Source organism: Monodon monoceros, unplaced genomic scaffold, assembly GCF_005190385.1.
Source record: "Monodon monoceros isolate NGI ecotype Baffin Bay Population unplaced genomic scaffold, NGI_Narwhal_1 Super_Scaffold_3, whole genome shotgun sequence".
Taxonomy (NCBI): domain Eukaryota; kingdom Metazoa; phylum Chordata; class Mammalia; order Artiodactyla; family Monodontidae; genus Monodon; species Monodon monoceros.
This window is the reverse complement of record NW_021703780.1, coordinates 22,396,311-22,414,572: the sequence shown is the minus strand read 5'-3', so window position 1 is coordinate 22,414,572 and position 18,262 is coordinate 22,396,311. Positions and strand designations below refer to the sequence as shown.

At 40.9% G+C, this 18,262-nt stretch overlaps 1 protein-coding gene and 4 non-coding genes across 5 annotated transcripts in view; 3 read left to right on the top strand and 2 right to left on the bottom strand.

The window, feature by feature from the left end:
* LOC114907338 (zinc finger protein 850-like) overlaps nucleotides 1-18,262 on the bottom strand; it is a 347,786-nt gene that overhangs the window by 227,509 nt on the left and 102,015 nt on the right.
* TRNAL-CAA lies at nucleotides 1,915-2,021 on the top strand. The gene is made up of 2 exons: nucleotides 1,915-1,952; nucleotides 1,976-2,021. It is a non-coding gene; the product is annotated as a tRNA-Leu (tRNA).
* Nucleotides 4,458-4,565, bottom strand: TRNAL-CAA. Its single transcript has 2 exons — nucleotides 4,528-4,565; nucleotides 4,458-4,503 (listed from the first exon to the last, which is right to left on the bottom strand). It is a non-coding gene; the product is annotated as a tRNA-Leu (tRNA).
* Nucleotides 12,334-12,405, top strand: TRNAM-CAU. Its single transcript has one exon. It is a non-coding gene; the product is annotated as a tRNA-Met (tRNA).
* TRNAK-UUU lies at nucleotides 14,249-14,321 on the top strand. The gene has a single exon. It is a non-coding gene; the product is annotated as a tRNA-Lys (tRNA).

The window sequence follows — 18,262 nt, the reverse complement described above, 5'->3', positions numbered from 1 at the left end:
ACAGCTTGCCTCTGCTCCGTGATTTCTGGAAACTCAAGTGGAAGACTCTAAGACCAGGGGCAGGAAATCATCTGAAGGATGGGTTACTCAAATGTATGGCAGCTGCTGCTGGCTGTGCGCTGAGGCCTCAGTTATTTTCCATGTGGTCCCTCCCTGCGGCTTAGTTTGGGCTTCCTCACAGTGTGGTGGCTGGGTTCCGGGGACAGATGTCTTGAGAGAAAACTATTGGAAGCTTCTATCACCTTTTATGACCTGGCTTTGGAAGTCACAGAGTATCTCTTCCATCGTAGTCACAGGCCTATCCAGATTCAAGGGGAGGGAACAGAGACCCCCGCACCCTCTGGAGGGAAATGTGTCAAAATTGCATTCAAAGGAAAACACGTGGCATGAGATACAGCGGTATGGCCATCTTTGGAAAATACAATTTACTACAGGTTTTTTATGACTGAACTCTAACCACTTAGAAGCCTCTATCTCCTCAGATTTCACTTATCCAATGTCCCCTGGACTTGTAATGAAAATTTTGAGACATTAAAATAAATTAATATTAATATTAAACAGGTGCCTAGGAAACATACTACCCAGCAGTTCATGGAATATTGACTGTACTGGGCCCTGCAAAAATCAGTCTATAAAGAAAATTGAATTATGGCATATTTCAGTTGCAATTTCATGTTTACATTATATTTTGATAATATCCATTTTCAAGTATTCCAAATATTTTAAACCTGTATTCAGACGTTTTCATCTACAAAAAAATATATAAATAGACTTCAAGAGTGTATAGGAATATACCTATGCTTCAAGGTATAGGAAGCATTAGTGCAAAAATTCAACATATGTATATATTAAAATACAAACTGTCAATTTTGCATACTTTGTAATTGTACTGTTAGTATAGTGAAAAAATAGTCACAATAAAAAGATTAAAATCTACAAGCAATAAACTTATTTTTTAAAAAGAGATGCTTCCCATTTAGTTTTAGGGTAATAGATGAGGTAATTACAAATTAAAAAGTGATAGCTCTCAAATTTAAGTGTCCTATAGATTTAGATTTTACAGCCTAATTATAGAAACTTGGTGATACTCCTAGTTATCGGAATTTTAAATTTCTTCTCTCCTTTAATCCTAGAATAATCATTGCAACAAAGATATTTCTTCTCTTTTTTTTTCTTTTTGTCCCCCCCCCCACTTTGGCTATTTCATTTTCAGTCACTTAAACATATTTTTTTCAACATTATGTTTCAGAATAGCTGCGGTCACCCAAGATGGGTAATATTTATTGGAAAGCATCTGAGAGCTCTAGAGAGAAGAAAGGCAGGATTATTACTGTAGAGCACAAGCGACCCTGAAGGTCAGGAGACGGTGATGGGTGGAATGAATGATGTAAGTATGGCTTCAGGAGATAAAATCACAGTTTGGATGGGTTGAGAACAAGGGGACTGACCCTCTCTTGTCCAGAGCAGTGGGGTTGACCATTTATTCACTTTAAGTTTCCACCGATCCTGGGGCAGCATCGAACTGGACCTGCTGGATAAAGGTTTGAATCACAAAGAACACAGTGACCTGGGGTCCAGATCACATGTGGGGGTCGGGGCCGTAGGAGGAGATTCGTGTGAGGCGCGGGACCCTGGTCTGGCGGGCGGCGGAGCGGAAAGCAGGAGACTGGGCTGGGAGTACTGGGGAAGGGGGAGGGGCGAGGAGGGAGTGTCGCTCAGTACCCTGCCACCCTGTCTCCAAGGCAGAAAGAATTATTCAGGTCCTCGCTAACGCTCGTACCTCCTACCTCTCTCTGTTTCTCAGTCTCTGAACTCAGAACTAGTCCGACAAATTTTCAGAAGCTTTCTTCTGGGACGCAGCTAGGCGCTAACCCCTCGGCGTCTGCAGTATAACACTTCCAAATAGAGCAACGTGTCAGGATGGCCGAGTGGTCTAAGGCGCCAGACTCAAGCATCTGCTTCTCACCGTTGAGGCTTCTGGTCTCCGAATGGAGGCGTGGGTTCAAATCCCACTTCTGACACATTCCTATTTTGTTTCACTTGCCACGTTCAGGTCAGAAGTTTCACCTTGGTTAGCTCATAATAACTCAACCCTCAGCACCGCAAATATTTCCCACCCTGAAGGGCACTCGAAAATGAGAATTCCCCAGTCTGAGAATCTTAGGATACTTTCAGAGCTATATGGAGGCAACCTCCAGCGCTGCCTTCTGTGAGATCCCTCTTCCCAGGAAAAAACTACCATAACAACTTGTGGTCTTTTCCTTAGTGGATCAACTGACCGGTCATCCACACTTGGATCTTGGGTTTTTACTGTGGGAAGAATTACTGAAACCTTCACTGCTTTTCTGCACACAGAAAGGAATCTGTTATAAAGTTCTAACAAAAAGTTTCCTTTGTCACCTTCTTATATCACGTCTAAAATCTAAGAGGGAAAGTCCCTCAAGATTATGACGCTGCTGAAAACATTTTTTGGTTATCAATAGCCCAAAAATGCTCATACTATTAAAATTAAGTAAATTGATAGCTCATTTTGAGATTTCTTTTCAGAATGATGTGATCTAGATGTCTTGTCTTTCATTTTATAAAGTAAAAAATGCCTTCTATGAAGTTCTACATAGGCTAAGTAAGATCTTGGTCTTAAAATTAAGATCTTAGACTTCTGCAGCTTTGACATTAAATGAGTTTTTCTTCCTGTATAGCTTTTAAATCACTACACAGCAATTTTTCTCCTAGAAATGTATCTCAGTGAAATTCCAGCTCAGCTCCATGCTTGGCCTTACCTAGTGTAGCATTTTGCAGTACCAGATTGTTAGAGGCAACCTAGATGTCCATCAGGTGTACAGCAGTGGCCACACATGAATTTCATACTATGTAGTAGTTGCACATAGAAGCAGATGTAAATGTAGCAAGACAATAGATTTTTCAAACTGCGTTGAGTAAAAGAAAAAATATCAGGATGAACAGTGCCAATGAAAATTAAAATCACACAAAGCAACAGCATTTTTTTGAGGGTAGTTTCTTTTCTAAAGAACATTAACAACTTTAGAGAGGATCTATATGTTGCGAGGAGAGGAAAGGGATGGATACAGGCCATGAAACAAACTAGAACTGAGAGTGACCTTTCATGGACCAATAACACAAATGAGCCCTGGACAACCAAGTGTGATTAACTTACCTTTTGAACCCAAAGCCTCTCTTTCCCTTCCATCATTAAATTCCACTTTTTTACACTCTACAGATTCCTAAGCACGCACCACTCTTTTCTGCTCTGCATTTCCCCTGCAATCGTGAAATTCTAAATTATTTTTCTCCATTCTCCATTTTCATCTTTTTCAACCATTGTTTCGAGTTGGGACTGTTTATTTTCCTGTTACTGGCTTTATTTTGTATTTCAAAGCATTCCTACTGTATTTTGGACTAGACAGAGAAACCTAAAAAGTATTGATAAAATAAAAAATAATTTTACAATATTTACTTCTCTTTATAAGGTACCCAACACCTGCTCAAGATGGTGAGTACTGAGCTCTGAGGATCCTTCTAGCCAGGAAATTGTTACAGAGCTTGATTTAAAAAAAAAAAAAAAAACCAAAAAACAACTTAGGAGACAATGTTCTGAGTACTTGCCACTTTTCCCAACGTGTCGTTTCTTAAATATTTAACTTAGGAGATGGTAAAATAAGGTATTGTGATGTGGTTTTTAAATGTAAAAGGCAAAACCAGAAACTGTATATACTTACTCCCTTGTATAGCTTTCTCATTAATACAAAAATACAAAGACTGCAAATTGATTTTAACAATTGTGTGATTGTTTCCATTTTGTTTCTTTCAATTCCTCTCTATGGGGAAAAGCTGTGAATTTTCCAATAATTTCCCCACTGGAAAAGTCTAGGACTTTGTGTGGGAGACCCTTAAGCTGAGCTACCACTAGAGAAAGTCTGGGTCCTTCTGGCTGGTGTGGTCATGCAGGAGATTGGCCTTTGATTTGCCAACAGCGAAGCAGCCAGTATAACGTTTTCCTCCTGCCCACAGCAAGTGGGTCTCTCCGGGAAAGGGAGATCTTCCTGGTTACTTTGTATTTTTGTTTTGTTTTGTTTGTTTTTGAGTCAAGTTCCTGGGTTTCATTAAGATCAACAGGCTGACATAGCAGGGCACGACCTTCTGCTGGAAATCCACTGCCGGCTTCTCTCGGGAAGAGAGGGTCATCATCGGTGGCGCTAAGATTTTTAAAATGTACCCAGTACTCCAGGTTCTCTAATTGGGAATTTTCATTTGTCAGAGGCTTGACTGGAGGTTCGGGAGACGCTGGTGGAGGGGTGTCTTTAGAGGCAGAAAGGGCCGAACTACGGAATAAGCGAGGATGATGCTCAAGTGCCAGGGGGAACCAAGGTGGAAGGGCAAGAGTGAGATTTTTAAAAGGCTGAAAGGTGAGTGTGCCTGCCGAGAACAAAACTGAATCCTGTCAGAAGTGGGATTCGAACCCACGCCTCCATGCGGAGACCAGAAGCCCCAGGAGAGGGAAGACACAAGCTTGAGTCTGGCGCCTTAGACCACTCGGCCATCCTGACACGACAGCAGCATCTGCTCAGCGGTAACAATTCTGTCCATGATTGAAGACTGTTCCATCCAGGAAGGAGAGGAACCAGTCGTTTTTAGAAATTACAGGAGCAAACCAAGCACTATTTGCAAAACCGAAAGACAGGAAAGGAGGAGTTTTACGGTGAAGACGTGCGCTGGGCGACAGAACTGATGCTGCTCTGAAAACCGGGAGCCCACATCACCTACTTTGAGTCTCTTTCTCTCACTCCACCCCCCGCTGACCACGGTTACAAGACCAACCTTAAGGAGTAGGGGACTTGGTATATAGATTTTATCGGCCCATGTTGCAACTACCGGCTTTCAGGAGCTTTCCCCGCTGCTCACAGTATCACACAGTATTTTATCTTAAGTTTTTATTAGTGGAGACTGGGCCTGTGAGTGGGACTTAAAGATTCCCTGTACAGTAGTATTTCCAGCATCTTAACAGTTCCTGCAAGGGTCCACTCCCTTATCCTCTCTGCTCTTCTCTCCTCCCTTTCCTTCCGTTGCCATTTTTCTCTCCCTCTAATTTATCTTCCCTCTTCCATTCTTTCCACCTGCGTGAAAGAAGGGATGTGAAGTGAAGAAACAGGATGTGGTTTATTATAGGACACATAATAAGAGAAATATAGAGCATGGAGGACTCAAATTAGGTCTTGGTCTTGGTTTAAAATCTCTACTGAGTTTTAAAAAATGTTTTTGTTGTTGTTAAAAATCCCTCCTGCTTTGGTTAAAGAGAGAGGTTCATCCAATATTTTCTTTCCATTCTGTCCCATAGTAGTCTTTAGTTAGTCTCCCAAATTAATAGCCTTCAGAAACTTTTCATTTCCTACAGAAAAACAACCCAAACACATATGTATGAACTGGCAAAACAGCTATTGAAAGATCCAATTTTGTGTGCACAATGATCAGGGGTGAGTTGTTTTCTTTTGCTTCATTTTTGGTCTTCATGCAGAGAACCTAAAATACAGTTTTAAAGGCAATGCAGGAAGAGTAGAAAACATGAGGATCTTGAATCAGATGTGTATGTTTGAATTCAAGCTTCATCACTTACAAAACTGTGATGTGTGATATTTTATATTATTGAGACCATCTGTGAACACTTCCTTCATCTGTAAATTTAGAGGGAAATTCCTACCTCAAGATTCTTGAGGGATTAAAAAGAATTTATGTAGGTACTTTCCCCAGCAAGCCATGTGACAAGGAGCAGTCACTGAAGAGACAATTCACCCTCGAGGTTCTATTTACAACCTCTGGCATTTATACAGTTTTGCGACAACCCAAATTCCCTGCTCCATTGCCTTTTCTGAACTATGGTGTCCTACCTTCCAAACGCTTAGAAAATGTGCTCTGAGTTCTCCTTTTCTGCCAATTAATAATCTTTCAAACGTAACAGCTCCCCCTTCCCCTTGGTCATGTGCTCTGTCATTCAGCCCTCGATATCCCAGTCAGGAGTTCTCTCTCCCTCTTTTGAACCCCCCAAACATATTGGTGTTATCATTCAATGAAAAGCTGAAAACTTGACTTTCAAACCAATATAATATGAACACAGTGTCAAAGATTTCATATATCTCACTAACCAATGAGTAAGCTGTTAAAAATGCTTCAAAGGAGATTATGAAGAACAGACAACACACAATCTGAAAGGCTGAAATAAATGTGCTAACAGATGCAAAATTGGTTAATATTCTGTAGGGTAATAAAACTTAAGATTGGACTTATTTCTTCTATTGGGTAAAATTGTATCTCAACTGAGGAAAATCCTTTGCATTGATGTAAACAAGAACCAGTTGCATTACTATCAATTTTCTGTGAGTTAACTTCTCCCACCATAGAGTTCCAGAATAGCCTAGTAAATAGAAAGTCAGTCAGAGATGCACACCCCTATAAAATCAGATAATTCCTACGTGGTCTACTAGACTAATGCCCAGTACTTCACTAACGCAAGGACCCAGTAAATTCTGTTGTTCATTTTAAAATCTTGGACACATTTTCCTGACACATATGACAATTTATGAAGTCGTCTAACAGTAAGCTAATTAGGAGAGTGTTAGTGGAAATGGAGACATGTCCCTGAGTTCTGACTCTTGTCTTAGTTTACCTATTTGTAAAACTGAGGGGGTATATATTTAATTACAGTGCTGTAGTCAGGTGGAACATTTTAAAATCTTTTATACTTTCCTTAGTTTACATGCTTTCTAATGGACTCTTGTGTTTCCAAGATGAATAAAAACAAATGTATTATCCTGCTTTTGTTTCCAATCTTTCTTCTATCTCTCCCCACTTGATTATTTAAAATATCAGGTGTATGTAGCGTGAAGGGAATTCCAAATCAGCAGTGTCTCCAGAGGCAAGTGAATTTTGTTTCCCAAGCCCAATACAATGTGCAGCTCAATCGAAATGGTCAAAATCTGGCAAACCAGAGAAATAAAGACTCCACATTAGAGATTCTACAGTTTGATTAACTCCATATTAATCCCTTCCGGGAACTTTTTGAAGCTTTCACTTGTAAGGATGTCTTTTAGGGGAAAGAGCAATAAAAATACATTTTCCACAAACTGTATGTGTGCACTTGAAAGAGGTTGTTTTAAGAGCTCCTGAACAGAGACTGGGACAGCTTAGGCCGTAAAGAAGATAGTCTGTGATGGCAGTATTTGCACAAAGTCATGGAATTTTCTCATAAGCTAGAAATCAATGGAATAAAGACTTCTGCAACTGAGTTCCACTTACTCAAAATAAGTTAGAAATTGGCTTGAAAAGAGAACAGTTTCTGAAATAAACATAAATGTGGAATTAGTATCTGCAAGTCTAAGTTATATTACTTGAAGCATCTTGGAACAGTAGCCTTTTTTTTTTTTTTAAGTTTTGTAGGTCAGTGTTTCTCTCATTTTAATGAGCTTACAAATCACCTTGGGATCTGGTTAAATGCAGATTCTTATTCAGTACATTTAACATATGAAAGAATCACCTGGAGCAATTGTTAAAGCACAGATGCCTGGGCTCCACCCCCAGAGATACAGTCAACCCTCCCGTATCCCTAGGTTCTGAAATCCTTGAATTCAAACAACGGTGGTTCAAAAATATTAGGAAAAAATTTCCAGAAAGTTCCAGAAAGCAAATTTTGAATTTGCCATGCACCAGCAGCTGTTTACACAGCATTTACATTGTATTAGGTATTATAAGTAATCGAGAGATGATTTAAAGTGTACGGGAGGATGAGTGTAGGTTATATGCAAATAAAGTCATCCCTCAGTATCCTTGGGGGATTGGTTCCAGGACCCCTGAGGATACCAAAATCCGAGAATGCTTACATTCCTTATATAAAATGGCACGGTATTTGCATATACACACCCTTCCATATATTAATACTTCAAATCATCTCTAGATTGCTCATAATACCTAATACAATGTAAATGTGTGTAAATAGTTGTAAATACAATGTAAATGCTATGTAAATAGTTACCAGCACTTGGCAAATTTCAATTTTGCTTTTTGGAACTTGCTGAAATTTTTTTCCAAATATTTTCGATCAGAATTTGGTGGAATTTGCAAATGTGAGTGCAGGGATATGGAGAGCTGACTACTATGCAGAAACAATTTCCCTTCTCTTCTAGTTTTTTTTGGCTGGTCTAGTAACTAAAGTGACATAGGAAAGGTTAACAGGAGAAAAGCTGATTTAATTTCATAAGTACAGGAGCCCCAAAGATATGAGGCTCAGGGGCAAATTGGCGAATTGAGGCTTATGCCACCCTGAGCTCAGGAATGGGATAGGGGCCTGAGGCTTCAAAGGGGAGGTGTGTGGTTCACAGGAGGATAAGAAGAGGAGGAGTTTGGTAATTAGAAATTTGCCCTGCCATGCAGATAGGTCTTTCAGATAGAAAAGTTACATCTGGTAATAGTTTTTTGTTGTTTTATTTGTTTGTTTGTTTTTTCTGGTACAGGCCCCCTATCAAAACTCTTTTGGGTAGTTATGGGAGAGGTAAAAAATTTTTTTTCCTGAGTCACCTGGGTCTTGATTGACTTCAGCTCAAAATAATTCACATGCCAAAGAGGCATATTTTGGGGTGACATATTCTGCTTCCCTTCAACATCTAAATTTAGAGAGATTACATCTTTTCTCTTTTAATAGACATGGTGCTCTCTTTTCATGCTAACAGGAAGACTACCCATCATGTGATATCTTAACTCCAGAATCTACAGACTAAATATAAACAATACTGGCTGATTCTCCAGTCAAGGAGCAACTTCTAATCCTGTTTTCTCTATTTCTTGTTTGGAATTTTAAATCTCCTTTTTCATGCTTATTTATTAGTCTTTCATATTTTTCTTCTATTAATCTCTGTTTTATTGACTCAGGAATATTCACTTATATTTTTTCTACTTTTACTTTCTTCATTTGTATCTAATTTTTTTATTTATCCCCATCCCTTGAGTGTTGAATGATGTGCGATTTTTTTTATTAGTTATCTATTTTATACATATTAGTGTATATATGTCAATCCCAATCTCCCAGTTTATCCCACCACCACCCCTCCCATGAAGTGCAATATTTTTAATGAAAAGTTTTGATTTTAATATAGTCACAGTTGTCATCTTTGTCTTTATTGTTGGATTTTCCCCTTTTAATTAAAAGTTATTTTCTACCTTTAGTTCCTAAAGATATTCTTCACTGGTATCCTTTAAATGTTTTTACTTTGTCTCCTCCCTGGAAACACTTCCAGGTCAATTCAGTACAATTCAATCCAGATGACCACATTTTAAAAAATCTGCTGAGGGAGTACTACAGGGGAGTGGTTAAGCAGCATTAAGCAGTGGGATTTCAAAATGAAGGTTTGAAACCATATACAAGCCCCTGTGCTCTTGTCCTTTGAGGTTAAAGGCTTTTTGCTTTAACATCCCAGGCCTCCTCTGAGTCTCAAAATGTTGACTCAAGAGTTAATGATTAGGAATTGTGAAGACATAGACACAAAGAATAGCTGTTGGTCCAGGAAACTAGTAACAATTTAGACTATAAACCAGCCGTATAGCAGAGTCACTGAACTCCCAGCTCCCTGAAAGATAGACGTAAAGGTCGGACACACATTACTAACTTTGTACGGGAAGCAGACGCCCACCAGATGAAAACTGCTGACCACAAGCATGGAGACCCCAGACTGACTGAAACCAGAAGACGTGTGGTGCTCAAAATTTCACCGTGATGCCAACCAGTCTGAGAATTGTGCACAAGCTCATCACACACCCTGGAGCCCCTCCCTCACACTGCCTTTAAAAGCCTGTGCCTTTAAAAACCATATTAAGATGGTTTGTTAAGGGCACTTGTCCACCATCTTCTTGGTTAGCTGGATTTCTCTTTTTTCTTCTTTGCTGTTGTTGTTTAGCTTTCTCAAATAGTCACTCCCCTTGCCTCAACACCTCGTCACTCAATTTATTGGCATATCCTGTGGGGAGTAGCTGATCCTGCATTCTTCCCGTGAAGACATCAGGCTCCCTCTTTGAGAATTCAGGCCTGACTTTTCAAAGGTGATAGAAAGATAGTAAAGAAACTGGGGGGGAGGGGGGGAGGTTTGCAGGAAAGAGAACCAGACTCTATGGAAATTTGGGGAGCAGGACCAGACACATAACTTACAGGACCCAGTGAAAAATGAAAATGAGGGCCCTTTGTTCAAAAAGCAGGAAGAAAGTGCTGTTAAAATTATGAAAATATACCCATATGAGTCTGGGTTACGGGCTCACGCCCACCAAGACTCCCACCCAACTTAGCCTGGCACTGTCAGGCTGCCAGCCTGGGGCAGGGACAACAGGCACTGTGCCACACCCCGAGAGGCACCAGGGTTATGCTCCTTAACCAACCACCTCTTCCCTAGACCTCCCAGGGGGCTTACTGCTGAGGCAGGTGTGAGAGGCGGGTGGGGAAGGATAGTAGGGCAGGTTGCCAGCTGAAGGGTACATTGGCCGCTGAAAACTCATCTCTGGGTGGCGGGACCTGTGAGAGCCAAGGCTTCAACGAAAGCCCCACAACTGCACGTGCTCCGTGTCCTATTGGACCTCACGAAAAGTGTGTAAAGATAAAACTATTAAGAATTTCAAGAGAGCAATTGCAGAGCATTAAACCCCAAGAGCAGGACCCTTCTGAGTGTGGGTTTGGGGGCAGTGAGCTGCGTGACTGCATAGGTCTCAGGCCCATGAATCTGGCCCATTTAAGGAGCACAGATCATATTCAGAATCTTGTGGGAGAGATACTGGCTTGGTCCCTTTGGTGATGAAACATCGTCTGCAGCTCCTCTAGCCGCTCCATCCTGTAGCTGAACTGTGACTGCAATATGGGCCTTTCAAATAAGAACTTTAAGCAGATGAATAGAAATTGAAAGATAAATTTGAAGCTAAAGATGAGGCAATAAGGAATGAACAATAGAAATGAAATATGTGTGGTATATGCCCTAGAATCCAAAGCTATATAAAGGCCCACAAAAACGGTGTGACCCTCAAGGACTCAGGTTACTTTGCTGGAATAAGAACATTTGCATTGAGCTTTTGAAGAGATTTACAGAAGGCCACTAATAATGCCAAGGCCTGGACCCCAACCATACCTCATCGAATTTCCAAACCTTCCTTCCAAGGTTTTCCTGGGAGAGCACTCAGGACTAAAAGTTACTGGCTTACAAGACCATGGGCCAATGATTCTCTTTTTGAAGGTGGTAGTTTTATTCTGTTAATGTAGCTGGGGAGGTTACTGGGGATGAAAATATCTGAGGAAGTGATGATTCCATGGCTGCAGTCTTAGGAGGTTAAGACAAAGTCTGTGGCTTCTGTAGCAGAGAAAATGAAAAAAAGTAGAATCGGAGCCCTGCAGAATTCAGAGGGGAATTGAGAAGGAAAGAACAGCTCAGAAAAGGAATCAATCAATCATCTCCTGAGGTAGACTTATGCAGCAAAAATCACCCTTCTGTATTTTGAATACTCGTGGCTAGGTTCGTCTCAAGAAACTCGAGTTTTCTCTGCCCTTGGAAAATGATCATTTCTGGTTCCTAAGGAGATTGGAGTATTGATAACCTGTCTTTGTAAAAATCCACTTAAAAGTTTCACCTCCTCCGTAGCACCTTTGATGTCCAACACTTATTTTAAAAATATATTAGAGCAATCCAAATCATACAAAAGAATGTGGCATATAACCATGAAAATAAAAAGGGAGAAGTCTGGTTTTGAATAAGCAGGCAGCAGGTGGCCATGGACTGAGGTGTGAACAAAGAATCCAGCTAGGGTAGATCACCTTGGGCTTCACGTCTCCCTCAGCTCTGCGAGTGACAATTCTCGGAAGTATTTGCTTTTTCTTCTCTTCCGCCACGTCTTCAGTTTCTCCAGGGACGTACAGTGCCCCTGCCCTGTCCTCGGCCTTGCCATTGAGGGGGAAGAGCCAAGGCGTCGCAACTTCAGAGTCTGGGAGTGAGCTGTAGGAGGCGCGGGGGAAAAAAGTCTGAGTTCTAAATTCATCCCTAGAAATCGGTGTAGGAGACCCTAACGGGTTGAATACCAAGTTCCTGAGAAAGGGTTTCAGAGCTTCGGTTTTTGAGTAAATTGCAAAAGTGCAGAAGCCTTAGAGATTTGCTCGTAGGCAGCAATCTTGAGAAGGAAATGTGGGGCCAACTCAGAATGAAAGAAGGAAGTTAGTGGGAAAGGGAGAGGGGGAAGAATCGACAGGCTTGAGCGTCTATCAGTCTGTATACAAATTGATAAGGTACAAGAAAGTAGCCAAGAACAGAGAGCAGAGTGGCGCAGCGGAAGCGTGCTGGGCCCATAACCCAGAGGTCGATGGATCGAAACCATCCTCTGCTATGACTTTTCTTTTTCCAATATTGGACCAACACACGTTATTCACTTCCTCAAACTACAAGATTCCCATAAGAACACCAGGCAGAGGCAGCTAAATTCAAGCACTCATGACAGTGACACTACTGATTTACATTTCTTGTTTTCTTTTGGATCTTAATGAAAATTAACCTCTATCAAAAATGTGTCTTTATCAATGTTTATAAAGCTCGCAACATATTGGGAAACAATGCAACATCTTAATTATCGTCTGTGTGCAGTGACTCTGTCACTGCATTTTTGCCTATGCAGACGTGTTAACAAGACTTGAAATGGAACAGGACCCTTCAGTCTTCCCCGCCCCTCCCCATGCCCCCCGCCTGCCTTTTATCTGTAGAAAAACTAGTCAAAAGAATAAGTATAATCAGAGAAGTGAGAAAATGCAGAAGCAAAGGAAAGCAGTCAAAGAGGACAAAATAATAATAGTTTGGTCATTGAGCAAAGTCAATGCCCTTTAGTTCCTCCTCAAGGGCTATAGGTAATATTCTGAGCCACATCCTGTGAGCTGTCTTGTAGATACTGAAATCCCCACCAGGTGGAAGAAGTTAACTACCTGATGACCAGACTGTAGCCACGACCTAAGCTGCCACAATTCTGAGAACTGACCTCAAAGAAATGGGAAAAAATCGGCCTTGGAACTAAAGATTGGCTGTACTCAAAACAATCAAGATGACACTGATCAGACCAACCACAACCAATTTCAAGATGACTGTCAGAGCTAACAGTGCTATTTCTGCACGTAGCGCCCTCCCTCTGCCTATCCACCCCTGAAACCCGCCTTTGAAAGCTCTTGGCCACTCATTGTCAGTGGGGGGAGTCGGCCTTTGGACAGGAGTCCGCCCTCTCCCCTGGTTGCCGGCCTCCAAAATAAAGCAAACTTTCTTTTTCACCAAGCTTGCCTCTCAAGTATTAGAGCAGCGGACACCCGGACCCCACTTTCGGTAACAGTCTCATGAACAAATGAAGACCTGTCGTGACAGAGGCAGCGAATGCTGTTCCACCTGCCTGGTCCTTCCTGCCTTTAAAGAGAGTGGAGCTCAAGATAAAATGTGGAGTTGAAAAGTAAAGGAATAGGACAGGGACAAATGTGGACTCCCCACACTGGCAAGAGGGAGGTTGGAGAGACGAAGGGAAGAGTAGAGGGGGAAGGAGACTGGGGAGAGGGTGAAGAAAAGGCGTGTGAAGGAAAGGTGGGCGTGCTGAAAAAGTGAGATGTAAGAAAATTTTGAAGAAGTGGGTTTTCAGGGAGCTTTTTTCCTGGACGGAAGCACCACTTCGAAGTGGGCGTTAGGTTGTTTCTTGCTGTGGCGTTAAAATTCCAGGAGACCCCAACTCTGAAAGAAAACACTGGAGGAAACAAAGGGAAATAAACCTCCTCCTTGTGACATAACCTTCATTCTTTACCCAATTTTTGATTTTCCTGAAGTTCTTCCCACCTACTGATGTCATTGCTGGTGAAGGAGCCTGCGCGCCCGCTCTAAAGCCGCCTCTGATGAGTGGGTGCGGCCTCAAAGGGCTCTGTCTGCAATCATTAACTGCAGGAATATTCCCTCCCCAACGGATCCCACCCTACTCTCAGCACGACTTTCCCCCTGCAATAAGTGCTACACAATAATTGTCTGTGCAACGAAGAAATAGTTTGGGGGTTAAATGGAATCTTCAATACAGTCAAGCCAGTTGCAGCACTGGGTCGGGGGTACGCGATCAACGCCCCTGGCAGACCCAAGTGATTTCCGAAATCATGAACATCACTAGCACACCTCGGTGTTCTTAGGCATTCTGTATAATGAGTTAAAAAACTACTGGTGAAGCCTGAATAGCTCAGCCGGTAGAGCATCAGACTTTTAATCTGAGGGTCCAGGGTTCAAGTCCCTGTTCAGGCGAAATAGATTACTTTTCCATTTCAAGTAACAGAGCCCATTTAGAAATGCCTCTGAAAGTGGAGAAACCTTAACAGCCAAATCAGGGAAAGGCACTGACCTAAAATAGTTTACCTTTTAGTTTTTCATTAATTTTCCTTTCCCAAATATTCACAGAAACACTTCCCCAAGTTTCTAAGAGGAATCGAAAAAGGGCATCATATAAAAATAATAAACCAGTAATAGATTTATTGAGAAGTAAGCCATTTAAAGTTCCCTTAAAATGATTCATTAATCTGGGAGTGGAGGGGAGCAATTTGGATGGACCCGGCTAGATGTGATGGTATTAGGAGGTGGGATCTTTGAGAGATGATTAGGTCATGAGTTAATCCCTCCTAAATAGAAATAGTGCCCTCTCAAAGGAGACCCCAGAGAGCTCTCTCTCCCTTCTGCCACGTGAGGCAACAGTGAGAAGACAGCGGTCCATGAGCCAGGAAGTTCTCACCAGACAATCAAAGAACATGAACCATGAAGATTTGCCTGTTAGGCATTTGGTGCCTGTCTTTCTTTAGAGAATCTCTTTTGTTTCTTTAGTCTGAACAATAATAACATAAGATTGTATACTCTTCCTCTCCACCTCCCTTCCCTCTCATCACAACCAGTCTTAATCAGTACCTTTACAGCTATTAATGCATACTTTGGAGCAGTTAACTATGTTTATGCATATAACACTTCATCCTTCATGCTTAATTTTAGTGGGTTAAATAGTGTCAGCTGGAATTTGTGTCTTTCTAGAACCTCTGAATGTGACCTTACTTGGAAATAAGTTTTTGCAGGGGTAATTAGTTAAATTAAGATGAGGTCATACTGGGTTAGGGTGGGACCTAAATTCAATGACTGGTATCCTTATAAGAAAGGTCACAGATGCAGAGAGAAAGAAGAAAGTCATAAGAGGACGGAGGCAAAGATTGGAATGATACAGCTACAGCCAAAAAAAAATCAAGGATTTCTGGGATCCACCAGAAGCTAGGAAAAGGCAAGGAAGGAGTTCTTCAGAGAACCTTCAGAAAGAGCATGGCCCTGCCAACATCTTAATTTTGGACTCCTAGTATTCAGAACTGAGAGAGAGTAAATTTCGGTTGTTTTTAAGCCAACCAGTTTGTAGTAATTTGTTCTGGCAGCCCTAGAAAACTTACTGTTTTTCTCTCTGTGTAGCACATTCATTTTAGATATCCAAGTTGTCTCCAGTTCTCTGCTGCCTGGAATTGCTACAATGACTGTCCTCTGCAAAGCCACCTATGGAACTGAGCTGGAATTTTACTGAGGACTATTCCTAACAGTGGAATTTCTACTACCAAGAGGCTACACAAAAATAAACATGCATTTAATGCCCACACTGAAAAATCTAAGACCTAGATTTTAAGACTAAGCCCTTACCTTTATTCCACATAGAAATTCACACATCTATATATGATCTTATCATGACAAAGTGAAACAGAGGAAATACATCTAAATCACACTGGTGTGAAAAAAAAGTCCCAGGGGAAGGTGACCCTTGAGGTAAATATAAAATAAGGAAAAAGCTTGAGGTGAAGAAGAAAGGAAGTTCTTTGGAGCAGAGGGAGATTTTTGTTTGTTTGCTTTAAAGTTTAATGCCTATTAAAGAACATTTCTTTGCTATTAGTGATTAAACTATAGCAATGTTGCGATCCTTTGCAGGGCTGTTTTCAGATTTAGATAAGTGGGGAATTCCTTTTTATAGATTCTTATAACAGATTCTTATTGTAAAGATTGGTGAAACTCCCAGGAATTCACTGCCCAGAAAGAGTTCAGGACACAAAGCGTAAATGTCTCTTCAGTTGAGACTCTTTTGAATCAATGGTTACGTCTTCCTCGTTAGCGCAGTGGTGAGTATCCCTTCCTGTCATACAGGGGGCCGGGGTTCGATTACCCCGCGGAGAGGCAATGTTCCCAGTCTTTAACTGCACAGAAAGGGAATCTTGCTGCTTTGTTTCTCTCTTTTTGTTGTTTTATGTCGAATTCCTGCGTGTTGGTTTATCAATGCGTCCACCAAGCAAGCAAAGGCCTACAGATGGGAATCCACGGCCGCCTTCTCTCTGAAGAAGTTACCCTCAGTGTGGCGGTTCAAAATGTGTGCATTTGGCTCTGGAAATATTCCAGGATCTTGCAGTGGGAATTTTCATTTGTTGACTGAGGTGATGGAGATGTTGCTTGTGCAGGAACCGCCCTTGGAAAGCTCTCAATGGTCCCCAAATTTTGATGCACATTAGATTAACCTGGGTGCTTTTAAAATGTCTGGGGGTGGGAGCCAGGCTTCAGTAGGTTTTTAAAATCGCCACCTAGGTGATTTCAATATGCCTCAAAGTTTGGGAGCCGCTGGTCATTTCTCTGTCATTAGTTACTCTGACAATGTTACTAACATATTCCATTTTTTATTGTATTTAATATAAAATTTAAACTATTTGTAAAGCATTATAAAAAAAGTAAACCCACTAGTGATCTAACATAGATGATATTGTTATATTGTTGTTGCCCATTATGTAGCAACAACAGAAGTAACTTTGTGTTTCTCCTCCAAATCATGGAGTCACCACAGAGTGTCAAAGTGTGCAGCGGGGATAGTATGTTTCAATTCATGTAAAAATATGGACATTTGAGCTGACACCTTCCATAGCTCTAATTTGCTAAAGTAGTTTAATTTTTATATGTAAAAATGAAAACCTATTGTGTTGGTTAAAAAAGAAAAAGCCTGATAATGTTGTTGTTATTAGGTGCTAGCTAACATAAGTTATACAGTACACCTAAACATATACAGTGCGCTGGTTTCTTTTATACTTGGATGTTTTGAAATTTGGACATATACAACCTGTAAAAATTGCTGAACTTGTAGTTTAAAATTTCAAAGTCTGGTGATTCTTGATGTTTATACAATTACATTTACTAATATACTTAACTGTAAAATTCTTATTTGGAAATAATTTCAAACTTACAAGAGGTTGCAAAAATAAAAATACTAGAGGGAACACCCTTTACCGAGATTCACCTTTTCTTAACATTTTACTCCATTTGTTTTTATTATTTCCTCTATGTATATCATATTTTTCTGAGTCATTTAAAGTACATTACATAAACCTTCCCCCTTTTCTCCAAAATACGTCAATGTGCGTTGCCTAAAAAAGAAAAAGAAAAAAAAAAACACACAGGAACCAGCACCTGAACAGAGACTTGAACCCTGGGCCCTACAGATTAAAAGTCTGATGCTTTGCCAACTGAGCCATTAAGGTACTTGTTGTTGGTTTTAATTCATGCTATAAGTAACCAAATTCCATTAGCAATTTCAATGCCCAGGAAGAGCTGGAGTAATCCATGGCTTCAGAAAAACTAGGGTCTTCCAAAAGTGTGGCTCGACCACTTGAATCATTTACTCACCAAGCAGAACATTTAACCTCTGCACTGTACGTTCAAGCACACTTTTTAATTGCTGGGAGAATGAAGATTATTCCTAGAGTCAATTATTGCCAAAGGGGGTTCGCAGATCTGGGCAGAAGGACCCTCGGAGACCGTATTTACTTCTCAGATATGTTTGAAGAGAAGATGCACAGGCTCCCTCACCAACCTGTGGGGGAACTCAGAGGAGATGACCATTTTTAGGAACGACTGGAGTAACTGAGGAGAATCTTCCAAAGAATGAAAAGATGGGGAGAAATGAGGTTCATAACCTGGACCTAATGCAGGAGAATCAAATCTGGTTGTACCCTTTGGTAGTTTCCCCTCAGTTTCAGAAATGGGATGTCTGGGTTCTTCAGGGCTAGGGGAAAAAAATCCAAGACGTCCTCTAATTTTCTCCTCCACATTTTATCTAGAGGCCCACTCCTTCAAAGACAGGAATGACTTGGCAGTTAAGGAAATAATGCTCTTGTTTCATTCAGTGTTTATTGGTTCAT